This window comes from Oenanthe melanoleuca, chromosome 12, assembly GCF_029582105.1.
Source record: "Oenanthe melanoleuca isolate GR-GAL-2019-014 chromosome 12, OMel1.0, whole genome shotgun sequence".
NCBI lineage: Eukaryota > Metazoa > Chordata > Aves > Passeriformes > Muscicapidae > Oenanthe > Oenanthe melanoleuca.
This window is the reverse complement of record NC_079346.1, coordinates 1,287,180-1,300,711: the sequence shown is the minus strand read 5'-3', so window position 1 is coordinate 1,300,711 and position 13,532 is coordinate 1,287,180. Positions and strand designations below refer to the sequence as shown.

Here is a 13,532-nt window from a genome sequence, read left to right as displayed (position 1 = left end):
GAGTTCATTCCCTCGACCCTCTGGGGGTGTGTGGGCTCTGAGCCCAGCCCTCATTTGCTACTGAGGGAGCAGGACTCTGTTCCCATCTCAGGGCTGCCTCCTGTAGTTCCCATTGTAGGGAAAATTCCTTTAAGGGAATAGCTCTGGTCCTTCCCAGGATGACCTTTTCCTCTCCCACACTGCCCTACAGCAGTTTTAATCTTACAGCTCTTTTCAGTGTTGTAAGATTATAGGAACTGCATGAACTCACTGTGCCTGCAGCAGCATCCCAGAGCAAGTTCCTAAAAAAAATTAGAAACATTTTCCTCCATTGGAAACGTTCATGATTATCTTGTCTTTGCCAATACCCCTTCACATTCAGCAAGTTCTTTGCTGAGCTTGGTCAGTCTTTTTGGCTGAAGGCCCAAAAATTGGAGCCATCAGTAGCAAGTGCATGGAATGACAGAACAAGGGGAATGGATTCCAGCTGACAGAGAATAGGTTTAGGTGGGATATAAGGAAGAAGTTGCTCCCTGTGAGGGTGGGGAGGCCCTGGCACACGCTGCCCAAAGAGAGCAGCTGTGGCTGCCCCGTTCCTGGAAATGTGCAAGACCAGGTTGGATGGGGCTTGGAACAACTCAAACCATTCTGGGCTTCTATGAGCTCCTCAGCCTTTGAAGAGCTGACCAAGACCCAGAATCAAACGTAGTCCATAAGAGAAAATGTGGTATTTGGTATTTGAGAGAGGAATGTCTCCAGAGGGACAGACTCCATTCCCTCCCTGGGCAGCCTGCTCTCCCCCAGTGCTGCTGCTTGGATTTATCCCTCCGTGCTGGAGCTATTTCAAGGCACACTGTTTGCAGAGCTGCTCAAGGTGCTCAGCAGGCAAAGCTCTGCCCTGGCTCTGGTGAGAGCCCTTCTGTCACTGCCTCCGCCTGCTGAACCCATCCAGAGATTAGATTTGATTACACAAGAATTCATTAGGATTATCTAATGATATTAGGCTCCACTACTCTGCCAAATTCCTGATGAGTAATGGCTTGTAGTATTGCAGCCATGTAGGAAACCCATAAAACTGTTCTCTGACCTTCGCTTCAGTTCCTGAGTCACGGGCTCCAGCTTCTGCATATCCTTGCTCCAGAGCCACAACTCCAACTCCTCTGGACGTATTTTTAATGGACAGCCAGTGCAGGGAGAGGTTATGTTGATTTCAAACTGGCTAATCTGGGCTTGTTCCCATTCATCAGCGTTATCCTGCTGCTGTAGAGAGGGAAACAAGCAAGGAGCCGGGCACCATTCCTACCTGTCACCCACGGCAGCAGGTGGGTGTGGGTGAAAGTGACCGGAGGGAAATGTTTCCTTCATCTAAATCCCAGTTAAAGCGATACAGTTGTTCTGCAGGCAAACATTGCACCCACCCCTGCACGGCTCTGAGTGCTGCCAGCCAGGCACAGAGGGCAGAAAAATTAGGGTGTAACGGTGGGAAATAATCTTGGCTAATATTTAAGGACAAATAATTGCATAGTACAATAAATAAATGAAGTATTACTATTTTTTATTCGCTGCTGGTCATTCTGGCTGATGTGATGTCTCGTTAGTGATTTTAGTGAAGAGGAGCCCCAGGAACACTCGCTACTCCCAGAGTTTGGAGCCGTTTCCTGCTCAGCCAAGGGCTCGCACCTGAGGCGCGGCAGAGGTGACAGCACCTGTGCAGGCAGGTGCCCACCTCAGCCGTCGCCTCCCCAAGTCGTGCTGACACCTGGTTTACTCAGGGTTTACTCAGAGTTTACTCTCCCTGGCTGGTTTCACCGCAGCCTCTGTGCCCGGTACCCCCGCATGGTCGCCCCTCGCCCGCTCCAGGGTTCTGTGCGGAGCCCTCCGGACCAAAACACATCCGTGTCCCCTGCCGGGGGGTCCATCCCTGTCACTGACCGCAGAGACTCGGGGGTCCATCCCCATCACTGACCGCACGGACCGGGGGTCAATTTCCATCACTGACCGCACGGATTCGGGGGTCAATTTCCACCACTGACAGCATGGACCGGGGATCAATTTCCATCACTGACCGAACAGACCGGGGGTACATCCCCATCACTGACCGAACAGACCGGGGGTCCATCCCCATCACTGACCGTACGGACTCGGGGGGTCCATCCCTATCACTGACCGAACAGACCGGGGGGTCCATGCCCATCACTGACCGCACGGATTCGGGGGTCAATTTCCATCACTGACCGCACGGACCGGGGATCCATCCCCATCACTGACCGCACGGATTCGGGGGGTCCATCCGAACAGACCGGAGGGTCTCCGGTGCCCCCGCCCGGAGCGCAGCGCGGGGCACTCTGGGAGCTGTAGTCCTGCGGGACGCCCCCCCTTGGCGGCGCGGCGGCGGCAGGACTCGCTTACCCAGCGTGCCTCGTGCGATATTTAAGGGGCGGCGGCGAGCGCGGAGCGCAGTGACCATGTGGACGCGCGGCTGAGGCGGCGGCGGGCGCAGCCTCCGGGAGCGGGACCGGGAGCGCCGCCGGAATGGGGCTGCCGAGCCGTCCATAGCCCGCCCCGCCGCCTCCGCAGCCAGGTACGGCCGGGAGAGAGCGGGCATGGCCGGGCAGGGAGGGAGGCGGTGAGTGACCGCCGGGGCAGCCCCGTCCCGCAGCCCGAGGGATGCAGCGGAGTGCTGGGCAGGGATGCCCGGGGACGCAGCCCGTTGCTAGGCGGGGATGGCCGGCAGTGCAGCCCGCTGCTGTGCAGGGATCGTTCCCGTGCTCGGCAGGGATGCCCGGCCGCCGCAGCCCTCGCAGGAGCGGGCAGAGCCCCCTGCGCCCTCCCGGCGGGTCCCGCACCGGGTTCCCGTCCCCGGAGCCCCGCGGGCTGGAGCTGGAGCTGCGCCTCCGCTCCAACTTTCCCCGTGTGTTTGCCCCCGTGCTCGGGGCTCCGCCGCGAGCGATGTTTGGCGTTATGTAAACACTCGTGAGCGCCGATGGGGACTTGGCTATGGGCGATCTTCCTCTTAAATGGTCAAAAAGCGGGCAGCCGTGGGTGGATGTTTCGGAGGGTCCCGGTGACTGGCCTGACAGGCCAAATATTTGGCTGTTTCCTGGACTACAACAACTGGACTTCGGCGGGGGAAGGGGTGGGGGCACATGTGCGTTCCCCATGCGTGTACGTGGGATGTGCCAGAATCCCGGGCGGCTGCACGGCTCCGTGCCCGGCTCCTGCGGGCGCTTTGGGCCGGCGCTGCTCGGGCTCCCCGAGCTGTTGCTCTGCGGGGCTCCGGGGGTTTTCCCCCGAAGGAAAACGCTCCGTGCATTGGGACCAGCTGGGGCTGGCTCAGCCTTTCCGCTCCCTGCCCCAGGTGGGTTCGCTCTGGCTCCCAGCAGTTTGCCTCGAAAGACTCCAACAGGTGAAAGGCTGGAGTTGGATTTATTGCCGTGCAGCGGTTCTGTGCCTGCTCAGCCGCAGATGGATCGGGCTGCGGTCCTGCTGCTCGCAGATCAGGAAGGGAGAACGTGGCTAATACAATCCACATCTCTGCCTGATGAGGATTTAGAGGCTGTAAGTCGTGTGGGAACAATTGGTTTTATTTATTAGTGGGGGTCGGTACCTGTGCACGTGGTTTATTTCTTAGAGAGTGTTTAGTTATTTGCCTTTGAGGCTCTTTTCCTGGGCTCAGAAATTTGCTTGGTATCCCAGGATTTCCAGACCTGTTGAGCCAGAGCACTGGCTGAGTGGCAGCCCAGGCCAGGGGCCCATGGTGGAGCTGTTTTCTTTCCCTTTCTTTCACAGGGCTCAGCTGTGTGAGTGTGGGATGCCATGTGAGGCCAATATCCCTTCCTTTCCCTCCGTGGTTCCCCTGTGGCCAAGTTAATGGGCTGCCAGGCACTGGATTTCTTGTTGGTTTCTTTTCTGTGCCTTGATTTATGCCAATTTCCTCACACAGCAGCTATTCCATGGTCGAAGTGCCTGGTGGTTTAGCTGGTGTGAGTGCCTGAAGCAATATCAGTGTTGCAGGGTGTTGTGGCTGGAGCAGAGCACTGGCTGTTCAGTGAGTGGAAAAAGCAGGTGGCATTGCTAAGGCAAAAAATTCAGTGTTTACAGGACACCTGGTGAAACAAACGTGGAAATTGACTGCTGTGGGATGCAGCAGCTTGGATTGAAATTGTAGTGCTGGGTGTACCTAAACCAAAACAAGGAATCACTGTGAAAATAAAACCACAGTTCCAGTGTGTTTCAAAACAAGCTGATGCTGAGCTGATTATTTCTAATGTTTTCTTTAAGCTGCCTCTTGTTTGTCAATAGTAGGGGTTTTTCTTGTTAAAATACCTTATTCCTCAAGATTAGTGTGTTTACTTAGATGAGTGTTTTTTCCCCCATCTGCTTGTTTTGCAGTGTTGATTAAGACTTCAAAATCGTTTTCTCATACAGGGCTTCATAAATTAGGAAGTAAACAAACAAGAGTAACTTTGGTTTGCCTTTGCAATCCTGGGGTGGAGCTTAGCTCGGGGAAATGGTTTTTATGAGATGTGCTAATCCTGCACACCATGGTTGGAGGGTGGAGGAGGCCTCTGAAGAGCACAGGATGGGTGCTGGTGTGGAACTGCAGGTTTGGATGAACGGAGCTGTGCTGGGACTGATGAACAAGGTAGAGGCGATGTGAGGGACAGTTGTGATCTGTGGTTATAATGAGAAGTGTAATTTTGGGAGGAGTCCTTCATAAAAGGGCTGTCAGGCTTTGGAGGAGGTCGTGCAGTCCCCATCCCTGGAGGTGTCCAAGGAGCACCTGGATGTGGCACTCGGTGCTCTGGGCTGGGGACAAGGTGAGGATTGGGCACAGCTTGGACTCAGTGATCCTGCAGGGCTTTTCCATGCTCAGTGGTTCTGTAACATGATCTTGCCCAAAGCACCATCAATCCTCTCATGTTCCCTCAGCAAACCTGTTTTGGTGTGGTGTAGTCTGGAAAGGGCACAATGGAGTTAAAGAAATAATCTCAGGTCCTGGCAGCTCACAAGCGAGGCCATTGCAGCTTAGAGTGAGAGCTGCAAACCACTATGTCCTGTTGTGTGGTGTGAGCTCCTGGTCTGATTCTGTAGTAACTCCTCTGGTAAAGACAGCACTGAGTATCACTGCCAGTGTGGCAAGCATGAGAACAGGGCACCTGCAGGGGTGGCAGGTTTGGGGTGAATTTTGGGGATCCAGCTCCTCCAGTACTGTGTGAAAGGGAACAGTCCCAGGGGCTGGTCAAACTGGGGTGGTCCAGAAGTCTGTTCTGGAAGCAGAAGCTCCTTTTGGCTGTGTCTCATCAGATGAGCTGGTCTGCCCTGGTGAATTGCTGAAATGGACAGCATTGGGGTGGAACTTCTCGTTCAGTGCTGCTGAGCAGGATTAAAGCAGATCCCGAAATCCTGAGCCCTTGTCTGGTACCTGCCCTGGAATTGGAGCCATCAGAAGAGCAGGTGTTGCTTGTTCTGATGAGCACCTGCAGCAGGTGCAGCTGTTCTTGGCCACCTGGGCTCATTGGTGCCCAGCTGGGCAAGAGACCAGTGCCACCTGAGCTGTGCCAGCACTGGTGTGCCAGCAGGAGCAGGGCACTGCCTGTCCCTCTGCTGGGCAGCTCTGGGACCCTCAGTGCAAGAAGAACACTGAGGAGCTGGAGCCTGTCCAGAGATGGGGATGGAGCTGGGGAAGGGTCCAGGGGCAGCTGGGGGAGCTCAGCCTGGAGAAAAGGAGGCTCAGGGGGAACTCCTGGCTTTGCACAACTCCCTGACAGGAAGGGATTTGGGATCTGCTCCCAGGGAACAGGGGCAGGAGGAGAGGGAATGAGCTCAAGTTGTGTTAGGTGAGGCTCAGATTAAATATTAGGAAAAATAACTTCACTTGAAAGAGTAGTCAAGCACTGAAATGGGCAGCCCAGGGAAGCTGGAGGGTTCCCATCCCTGCAGGTGTTCAGAGATTGAGCAGTTGTGGCTCCTCCTGACATGGCTGGGTGGACACAAGTTTAACCTGATATCTGGGAGGTTTTTTCCAGCTCCCATGATCCTGTGATCCTGGTTTGGCTGTGGTGATTCCTCAGTGCACAGCAGCCTCCTTTGGAATATCTGATGTGTCAACTTGCAGAGTGTACTGGGAGTCTCTGAGACATTATTACCCCATAAATACAAGATAGTTGTAGTTGTAGGATTGTCTTAAAGCCAGGAGGGATGTGAGGCTCCCGTGGGAGGTGGGATGAGGGTAGTGGCTCTGTAGTAGCTGGTAGACGAGCTGCTGGCTCGCCCGTGGGTGAGTGTGAGGGAAGGCGGCCTCACCAAAGCAGCTTATGGAGACCAAAGGGTTTAGAGGCAGAAAATCATGTGCTGCTGGAAGGTTATGTAAATGTAACATCACAATGAGACTGGTGTAAATCCTGATTGCTAAAAATCTGCATTACTGAATGTCCCAAACTAGTTTCTTCTGCTAAGAGAGCAACAGAACAGAAATTGAAGGTGCCTTGGGTGGCCTGGAGCCTTTTTGGTGCTGTTAGTGTGTGATAATGCACAGGGGGAGTCAGAAGCTCAGTTTTGTGCAGTGACCTGTGCTGTGTGGGGCCAGGCGCTGCTTTCCAGGCTGGAGGAGCAGCAGAGAGTGTCCCTGTGCTGCAGGGCCGGATGCTGGCTGTGGCCAGGGCTGTTCCAGAGATTCCTGTGCTCTTCCACCCAGCCTCTCCTGGAGGCTGCTGCAGGAGGCAGGATGCCAGAGCTGCACGAGCTTTGATCTGGCTCGATATTCCTGTCTAATTTCTGCTCCCCACGGACACTACAAAAGCAGTACAGCAATTATTGCCTCATTCCCTGTCTTGGCAGGGGCGGGCAGTGGCTGGGGATGGAGGCAGATCCCTCTTTCCAGGGTGCTGCAATACTTGTTAGATTGGCAGAGGCATCCAGAGGCTCCTTGTGTGGCTCTTCCTGTGATGTACCTGTTGAGAAAGTACATTTCCAGGTGTTCAGGGCAGCTGTGGTTTATGGGATCAGATTTGCTCAGAGAAGCTGTGGCTGCCTCATCCCTGGAAGTGTCCAAGGCCAGGTTGGACAGGGCTGGGAGCAGCCTGGGGTAGTGGAAGGTCCCTGCCTGTGGCAGGGGTGGCAATGAGATGATCTGCAAGGTTTCTTCCAACCCAAACCATTCTGAGATTCTCTTCTGTGAAAAAGATGAAGATGAAATGGAAACTACAGGAACTGTAATTCCAGTGAGGAAAGCTGCAGCATTCAGCTGTGGGCTCTGAACTCAGAGGAGTTTCATTTTCATGCTTGTGGTTTTGGTTTAGCTTGTGAAAACTTGGATCAGAACTTCCTAGCAGCGTTCTGTGGAGAATAGAATGTCAGCTGATATCTGAGCAAGTTAACCCTCTGGAGCGAAAAATGGGTTGGAAACGTGCATGGAAATCTGTTATTTGGGGATTTGTGGCTTGTGGCAATGTAATTGCATCCTCACGTGCCAGAACACCAGCATGAAGCTGAGTATTCGTATCTCACTGATAATCTTCCCTGGAAGTGCCCAAGGCCAGGCTGGACAGGGTTTGGAGCAGACTGGGACAGTGGAAGGGAAAGGAATGAGATGATCTTTCAGGTCCCTTTCAAGCCAAACCAGCCTGTGAGTCTGATCATTTGGCTGCAGTGGTGATCAGAGGAGGGGGAATAGCTCTGAGAAATGGGAATGCCAGATGTTGCTGGGTTAGGATGTTAGGTAATGCCTCTGCTTTTGGAGTAATGTGCTGCTGAGCTCTAAGGGAAGAGGCTTGGTTGATTGAACTGTGACGATGGACACAGGCAGTTCATCCTCTCCTCCCCCACTGCATGATGTCTGTGGGCAGAAGATGATCAGCTCTGAGCCTGCACATGGAAGAAATTTCTGATCTTAGTAGGCCAAAATATGGCTGCTGCCCAAAGGCTGTACTTTGTTTTTTATTTTATGGAATTGTTTAGTAGCAGTTTTGCATGAAACTTTTATAAACATTTCTTTGGCCCATCCTGTCCACTCCTTCAGAAATTCAGAAATCTGCCAAGAAGTTGTGAAGAGGAAAGCTTTGTTTGCAGTCCAGCCCTGTCCCATCTGCATCCCACTCCAAGGATAAACACAGACACGGACCTCAGCTGGTTGATGGTGCTTGGTCTGAAGGGTTAATTGAAAACCTCTGATTCAAGTAACTCTGCAGTCCTTGGCTGCTCCTCTGCTAAGAGTTCAGTAGATTCAGATGCTAACGCTTGTGGGTGGTTCAGCATTTTGAACCTTTGCCTTCTAGAAAATTACAGTTGGGAGGCCAACAGGTACAAGCCAGCCTGGGAACTGGAGCCTTCATCTGTAAAGCAGCCCAGCCCATCTGGGCTTTTGAGCTCAAAGTAGGTCCCCTGGCCACCAGTGGCCCTCCACACGTGCTCATCATGTGCTGGCAGTGGCTCCTCCTCTCGGGCTGAGGTTTTATCCCGAGCGCGGAGCCGGCGCAGGTGTCCGGGAGGGACAGCGGCGCTCGGGAGCTCTGCCTGGGGACAGCAGCAGCCCTGGTACCTGCAGGAGCAGCGCTGGCCAGCTGACACAAGCCTTGGCTTCCCTGCCAGAGGAGACCCAGACGAGCTGGGGGACGCCCTGCCAAGCCCAGCCCTGGAGCCCGACAGCGGAACCGCCATGGAGGAGAGGGAGCCCCCGCCGAGGTGCGGTACCGGGGATGGGACAGGGACAGTGAGGGACAGCAGGGGAGGGATGGAGGCTGCTGGGTCAGGGAGGGTGGGGGCTGATGTGGAACCAGCCCCTCAGCAGATCCCTGGCCACGCCAAGTGACACTGGGACTGCTCTGTGCCCTCTTCTTCCCTGGCCATCTTTGTTCCTTGGCCAAGCTCCAGTTGGTGTAACAAACCCAGCTTGCTCTCTTTCCCCATGACATTGGTTGTCCTGCTCCTTCTGGCGTATTCCAGCTCTCTGCTGATAGAAATATGCTGGAAAACATTGTGTGCTCATAGGGGCCTCGTCCAGAGGCTGACATCCAGGCTGCCTCCTCCCAGCAGGGCTGGAGCCAGCCAGGATGGACTTCAGGAAGTATCAGCTTCACTAAGTGCTCCCTACTTTTAATGGGATTAAGGAGATGCTGTCAGGTCCTGCTTGGTTTGGAACAAAAAAATGATCTTTTTCCCCTGACAGTGTGTCTCTAATAGATTTTCTTTTTCCAGCTGTCTGCAGATGCCTGTCAATAGGACCTGTCAGTCGTGTTTCTTACCTCAGTCAGTGGCTGCTGTGGAAGGGATTGCTGTCAGAGTGTCATTTCCATGCTTTTGACCTGAATTTGCTGTAACTAGCTTGTCTGGTTGCACTAGGCAAATAATTAAAAAAAAAAAAAGGCAGGTGGCCTTTCGAAGGAGAAAAGGACCTCGTGCACGTTTGCTTTCCTGTACTGAGGTTTTATTGAGGTTAAAGTTACTGAAATGAGTTGCTTTATCTGTTTTCTTAAATTGCTGTTGCACCTATGAAGCAGTAACTTCTGAATAACTTTATCACTGATGTGATAAAAAGTCTATTTATCTGTGGAGTGGCAAATAGTATGAATAGAACATAATTAACTCGGCCCTCATCTTGCTGTGTGAGTTTACTCTCCTCTTCCTACTTATTTTTAGAGGAAGGGGAAGTGTGTGCTTGATTAGATGTGCAGTGAGGCTGATCTCCCTCCTGGGAGCAGAGGAGTGTGAGCTGGTGGATGGGGATTTGGGAGACCTGGATTCAGATCTGGGCTCTGAGTCTGACCTGCTGCATGTCCTTGAGAAAGTCACAGTGCTGTGCTTCTCCCTCCTTCCCCAGCCTCCATCTTGCCTGCTCAGCCTGGAAATTGGAGGAAAAAAATCTGCTGCGTTTTAAGCGTCGGGAGGAAAAATACTTTGTCTGAGAAAGTGCATTTCTCCTCCTTAATCTAACGGTTCATCTGCCCATGTGTGGCAGATAGCAGCCTCCTGGACGTGAAAGGTTGCAGCTGAAGGCAAAACAAGATCCTGTGGTAGATAAATGTACTGCACTGATAGGTTATTTTTTAAATTTAACGTGTAATCTGTGAAATGGAACTCCATGTGCACAAAAGGAGCAGTGCTGAGCCCTCCCAGCACCAGTGCTGGGTCCCACTGCAGGTGTTGAGGATCCTGGTGTTCAGGACATGGCCTGATCCACAGCCCAAAATCCCTTTCTTTGCCTTTCCCTGGCGAGTGCAAAGAGCTCCTTTTAGATTTGCTAAGTCAGAAGCTTTGCAGATGACAGAGCTCTGTCCTCAGCCCCAGCACAGTGATTATTCACTGGGTGAGCTTTTAAATAAAGCACTTCCTCCCTTCTTTGGCTGTTTTAATGGGATTCTTAGGAATCTTTCTTAGTGTCCTCAGGGAGGAAATCTTCCTTTTTTTTCCTTCTGAAATAAGAATGAGAAACATCAGATTTGGGTTCAGATTTTCAAGTTAGCTGCACCTGTGAAAATACAGAATGCTCTGTGGATGTTGACCAAAAAATGCACATGAAATCTTGATTAGTCTATGGGGCCAAATGTTCAGCCAAGTAATCTTGTAAAATTTGGATTTACCAGATTATCTAAGCTCTGGATTTTCAGTATAATACAGGGTTTGGCTGCATTTAAAAAATTTTAACTCGCTTGGCCTGATTGACCAGTATTTATGATCTGATTCCATTTAATTCAAGCACAGACTTACCTGGTCTTGGGGGTTCTCAGATCTGTTCATTTCTGGATGATTCTGCTTCTGCCATTAAGCAGTTCTTTGTGTTTGCCTCTTTGTTGTCTCTCTACCCTTAAACTCTGGTCTTGTTTCTGTCAAAAACTGAAACAGAATTAAACTTTCACTCTGGAATTTCCTGTCGGCAGTAATGAAGCCGAAGCTCTGAAGTACAGTTTGAGATTCTATTCTTAAACAACTGAGATAGTGAAAAAGACTTTGATAAAGTGCTGCTCCAGTTTTGGTACCAGTACATATAAAATTGCCAGTGTTTATTGAATTGAGCACTAAACCACAGTGAAAATCAGTAGAGACCTGAGTGCATCCTGGGACTGCAGGGAACAGCAAGAAGCCTTTTTTTAATTTTTTTTTCCTCCAAACAAACATCATTAGAAGCATCTTAGACACAGTAATTTGTATCCCAGTGGCTGGGAGTCAAGCAGTCGGCAATGAGACACATTTGGGCTGGTTTATTTTACAAACAGGATTTGCAGTCGCAGGGTAAAGAATTAAAATCCCACACAAAGCAGACGTGTGAGACACGAAATCGGGGAAGCAGCTTTGGATTCTTTGGAAAAGCCTTTTGACAAACGCAGGAGATGAGGAGTGGCAGTGCAGGGATGTTGCCACAAACAGTCCCCGTGAGCAGGGACTTCAAACGGGGCCTTGACTCAGCTCTTCAAGGAAAGCAAACTCCAGTGCTGCTCTTGAAACCTGTTTTTTCTAACGTAGCATCGGGAGTGAGATGAGTGATGGGAGGAATTAGTGTGAAATGTTTACAGAGCATTGCATTCCCACTCTGAGAGTTTCAGGAGGCAGCTGTCTCGTTGAGGTATTGGATGTTGAGCAGCCAGTTTGATTTCACAGTGTTTTCCCTGCTAATCCTGCTTTAACTGCTGCTGTGAAATGTGTTTTCATGAGGAAAAGCATTGCATTTCAGGGACTATATTGAGCTTATCCTGGCTTATTCAAGGCCATTAGGCTGAGCATGTGCCCTAAAATACAACAGAGTCCTGAGAGCTGGTGGGAAACCCTCTGGGTCTGCTGAGCTTCTCTGGCTTTGGGGACAAAGCTCAGAGCTGGTTCTGTTCAGTCCTCCTTGCTGTAGGAAAAGCTGCTTGTTTTGAAGATAGACAGGAGATCATCTGCAGTAGGAAATAATCAGAACTGAACCCTGGAGCTGTGTCACTTTCTGTTCAGTCAGAACATCAAACTCCTGGTGCAGATTTGTGCTCACCAGAGCAGGAGGGGAAGGTCCTCAAACTCCTGGACTGAACAGCAGCTTTTCCTGGGTTTAATTTATCTAATGCACATTCAGATCCAGCCCCATAGAGCAGAGCTGGCAGAAAAAACTTGTAGGCCAGTTTCTTGAAATTCACACGAAATTCATCATATTTCTCTGTTTGTGTATTTCTTTTATTCAGTTTCTTAAAGAGAAAGTTGATTTTGTTTTCCCATGCAGATAAACTGTATCTAAAACATACTCTAACTTTGATATACACATGAGGAAACAGTCACCAAGTAATTATAAAAATTCAGGCTTTCAGGGCTTAAAGGAATACAGCAGAATGTGTTCCTATCCCAGGAATTTTTTGATGTCTATAGGCAGATGTAGTTAACTTCTCAATGTACACTCCACTTTTAGTTCACATTTCTTTCATAGCCTGGCAAGTCCTTCTCTCTGTTAAAATTAGAACCTTCAGGTTAGTGGGAAAAGAACATTATTTTTAAAGTTTGGATTGCTGCTGTTGACGTTGCTGCCACCTGAGTTAAGCTGCTTGGAGAAACCTGACTTCAATTTTGCTGGGTAATGCCGTGCTTATCAGTGCTTCATCTTCGATTTTTTTTTTTTTTTTTTTTTTTTTTTTTTTAAAGTGAGTTTACCTAGAGGGAATCTTGTTTTCCTGCAGTGTTTAAGGGGAAGAGGAGGACAGTGCTCCCTAGGTGTGTTTTAGCTGGAACAGGATGAATTTCCTGCAGGACTCTCCTCTTTCAGGGCTGTCAGAGTTCCGTTAAAACTGGGATTCTGCACAGAATAGCTGCAAGTGTTCTCTTAGGGCTGTCCCCTCCTCTGGTATAAATCAGTTGCTCTTGGCACTGGCATATCTAAAATAAATAAATAGTGGGGTAATGGTTGTGTTTGTCCATGGAGCACAATTGCCTTTTGAGCAGTGATTGTGCTGTACCCGTGAGCCAGGTACTGGGAGGTGTGAAAATCCCCTGCCCTGCCCTTCCCGGGAGCTGTGATGGTCATCCCTGTCAGGGGGCAGGGCAGTGTCCCCTCCACAGCCAGGGGGACACACATGGATGCTCTGACTGACGTGTCCAGGAGCAAACCTGCTCTGCTCAGTCCCTCTGGTCTCCCTGGGCTGTGAATTTGGGATGAATGTGCCAAAATTGACAGATTTTTACTGCCTCCGCTTCTGCCTTGTCCTGCTGAAGAAAATATTTAAAAATGACCCCCACAGAGATCTGATTTTGGGAGGATTAGTCTTGTCAGCTGTTGTTGACAGCACCTTTTAGAAAAAGGTTTTCAAACTGGGTACTTGGGAACTTTGCTCTTGAAAACTTGCCACTTTTACTTTTTGCTTCACATTTCCCAGTTGTCAGAGGTAGAGAATACTCCATTTGAGGTGGCTGATTTAGTGCTTGGTGCCAATAACTGGAGTGATTTTGTTAGTCCCTTGTGAGGAGGCTGTAAAAAGCTTTGAAGCTGGATCAGTGTGGCAATGATTCTCTTCCCTCCTGTGTGGACAGGTCTGTGGGGTCCCTGAGTCCCTTCTCCATCTGCCAGTCCAGCGTGTCCTGAGCACTGGCCAAGCTGAGCA

At 50.8% G+C, this 13,532-nt stretch overlaps 1 protein-coding gene across 3 annotated transcripts in view; it reads left to right on the top strand.

Annotated features, from left to right (window-relative positions):
• The first annotated feature begins 2,435 nt into the window (after positions 1-2,435).
• Positions 2,436-13,532, top strand: part of ITPR1 (inositol 1,4,5-trisphosphate receptor type 1) — a 164,397-nt gene continuing 153,300 nt past the window's right edge. For all 3 annotated transcript variants that reach the window (XM_056501261.1, XM_056501259.1, XM_056501263.1), the window contains exon 1: positions 2,436-2,560. The gene's annotated coding sequence lies outside the window, so the exon portion shown is untranslated. The remainder of the gene's footprint in view (positions 2,561-13,532) is intronic.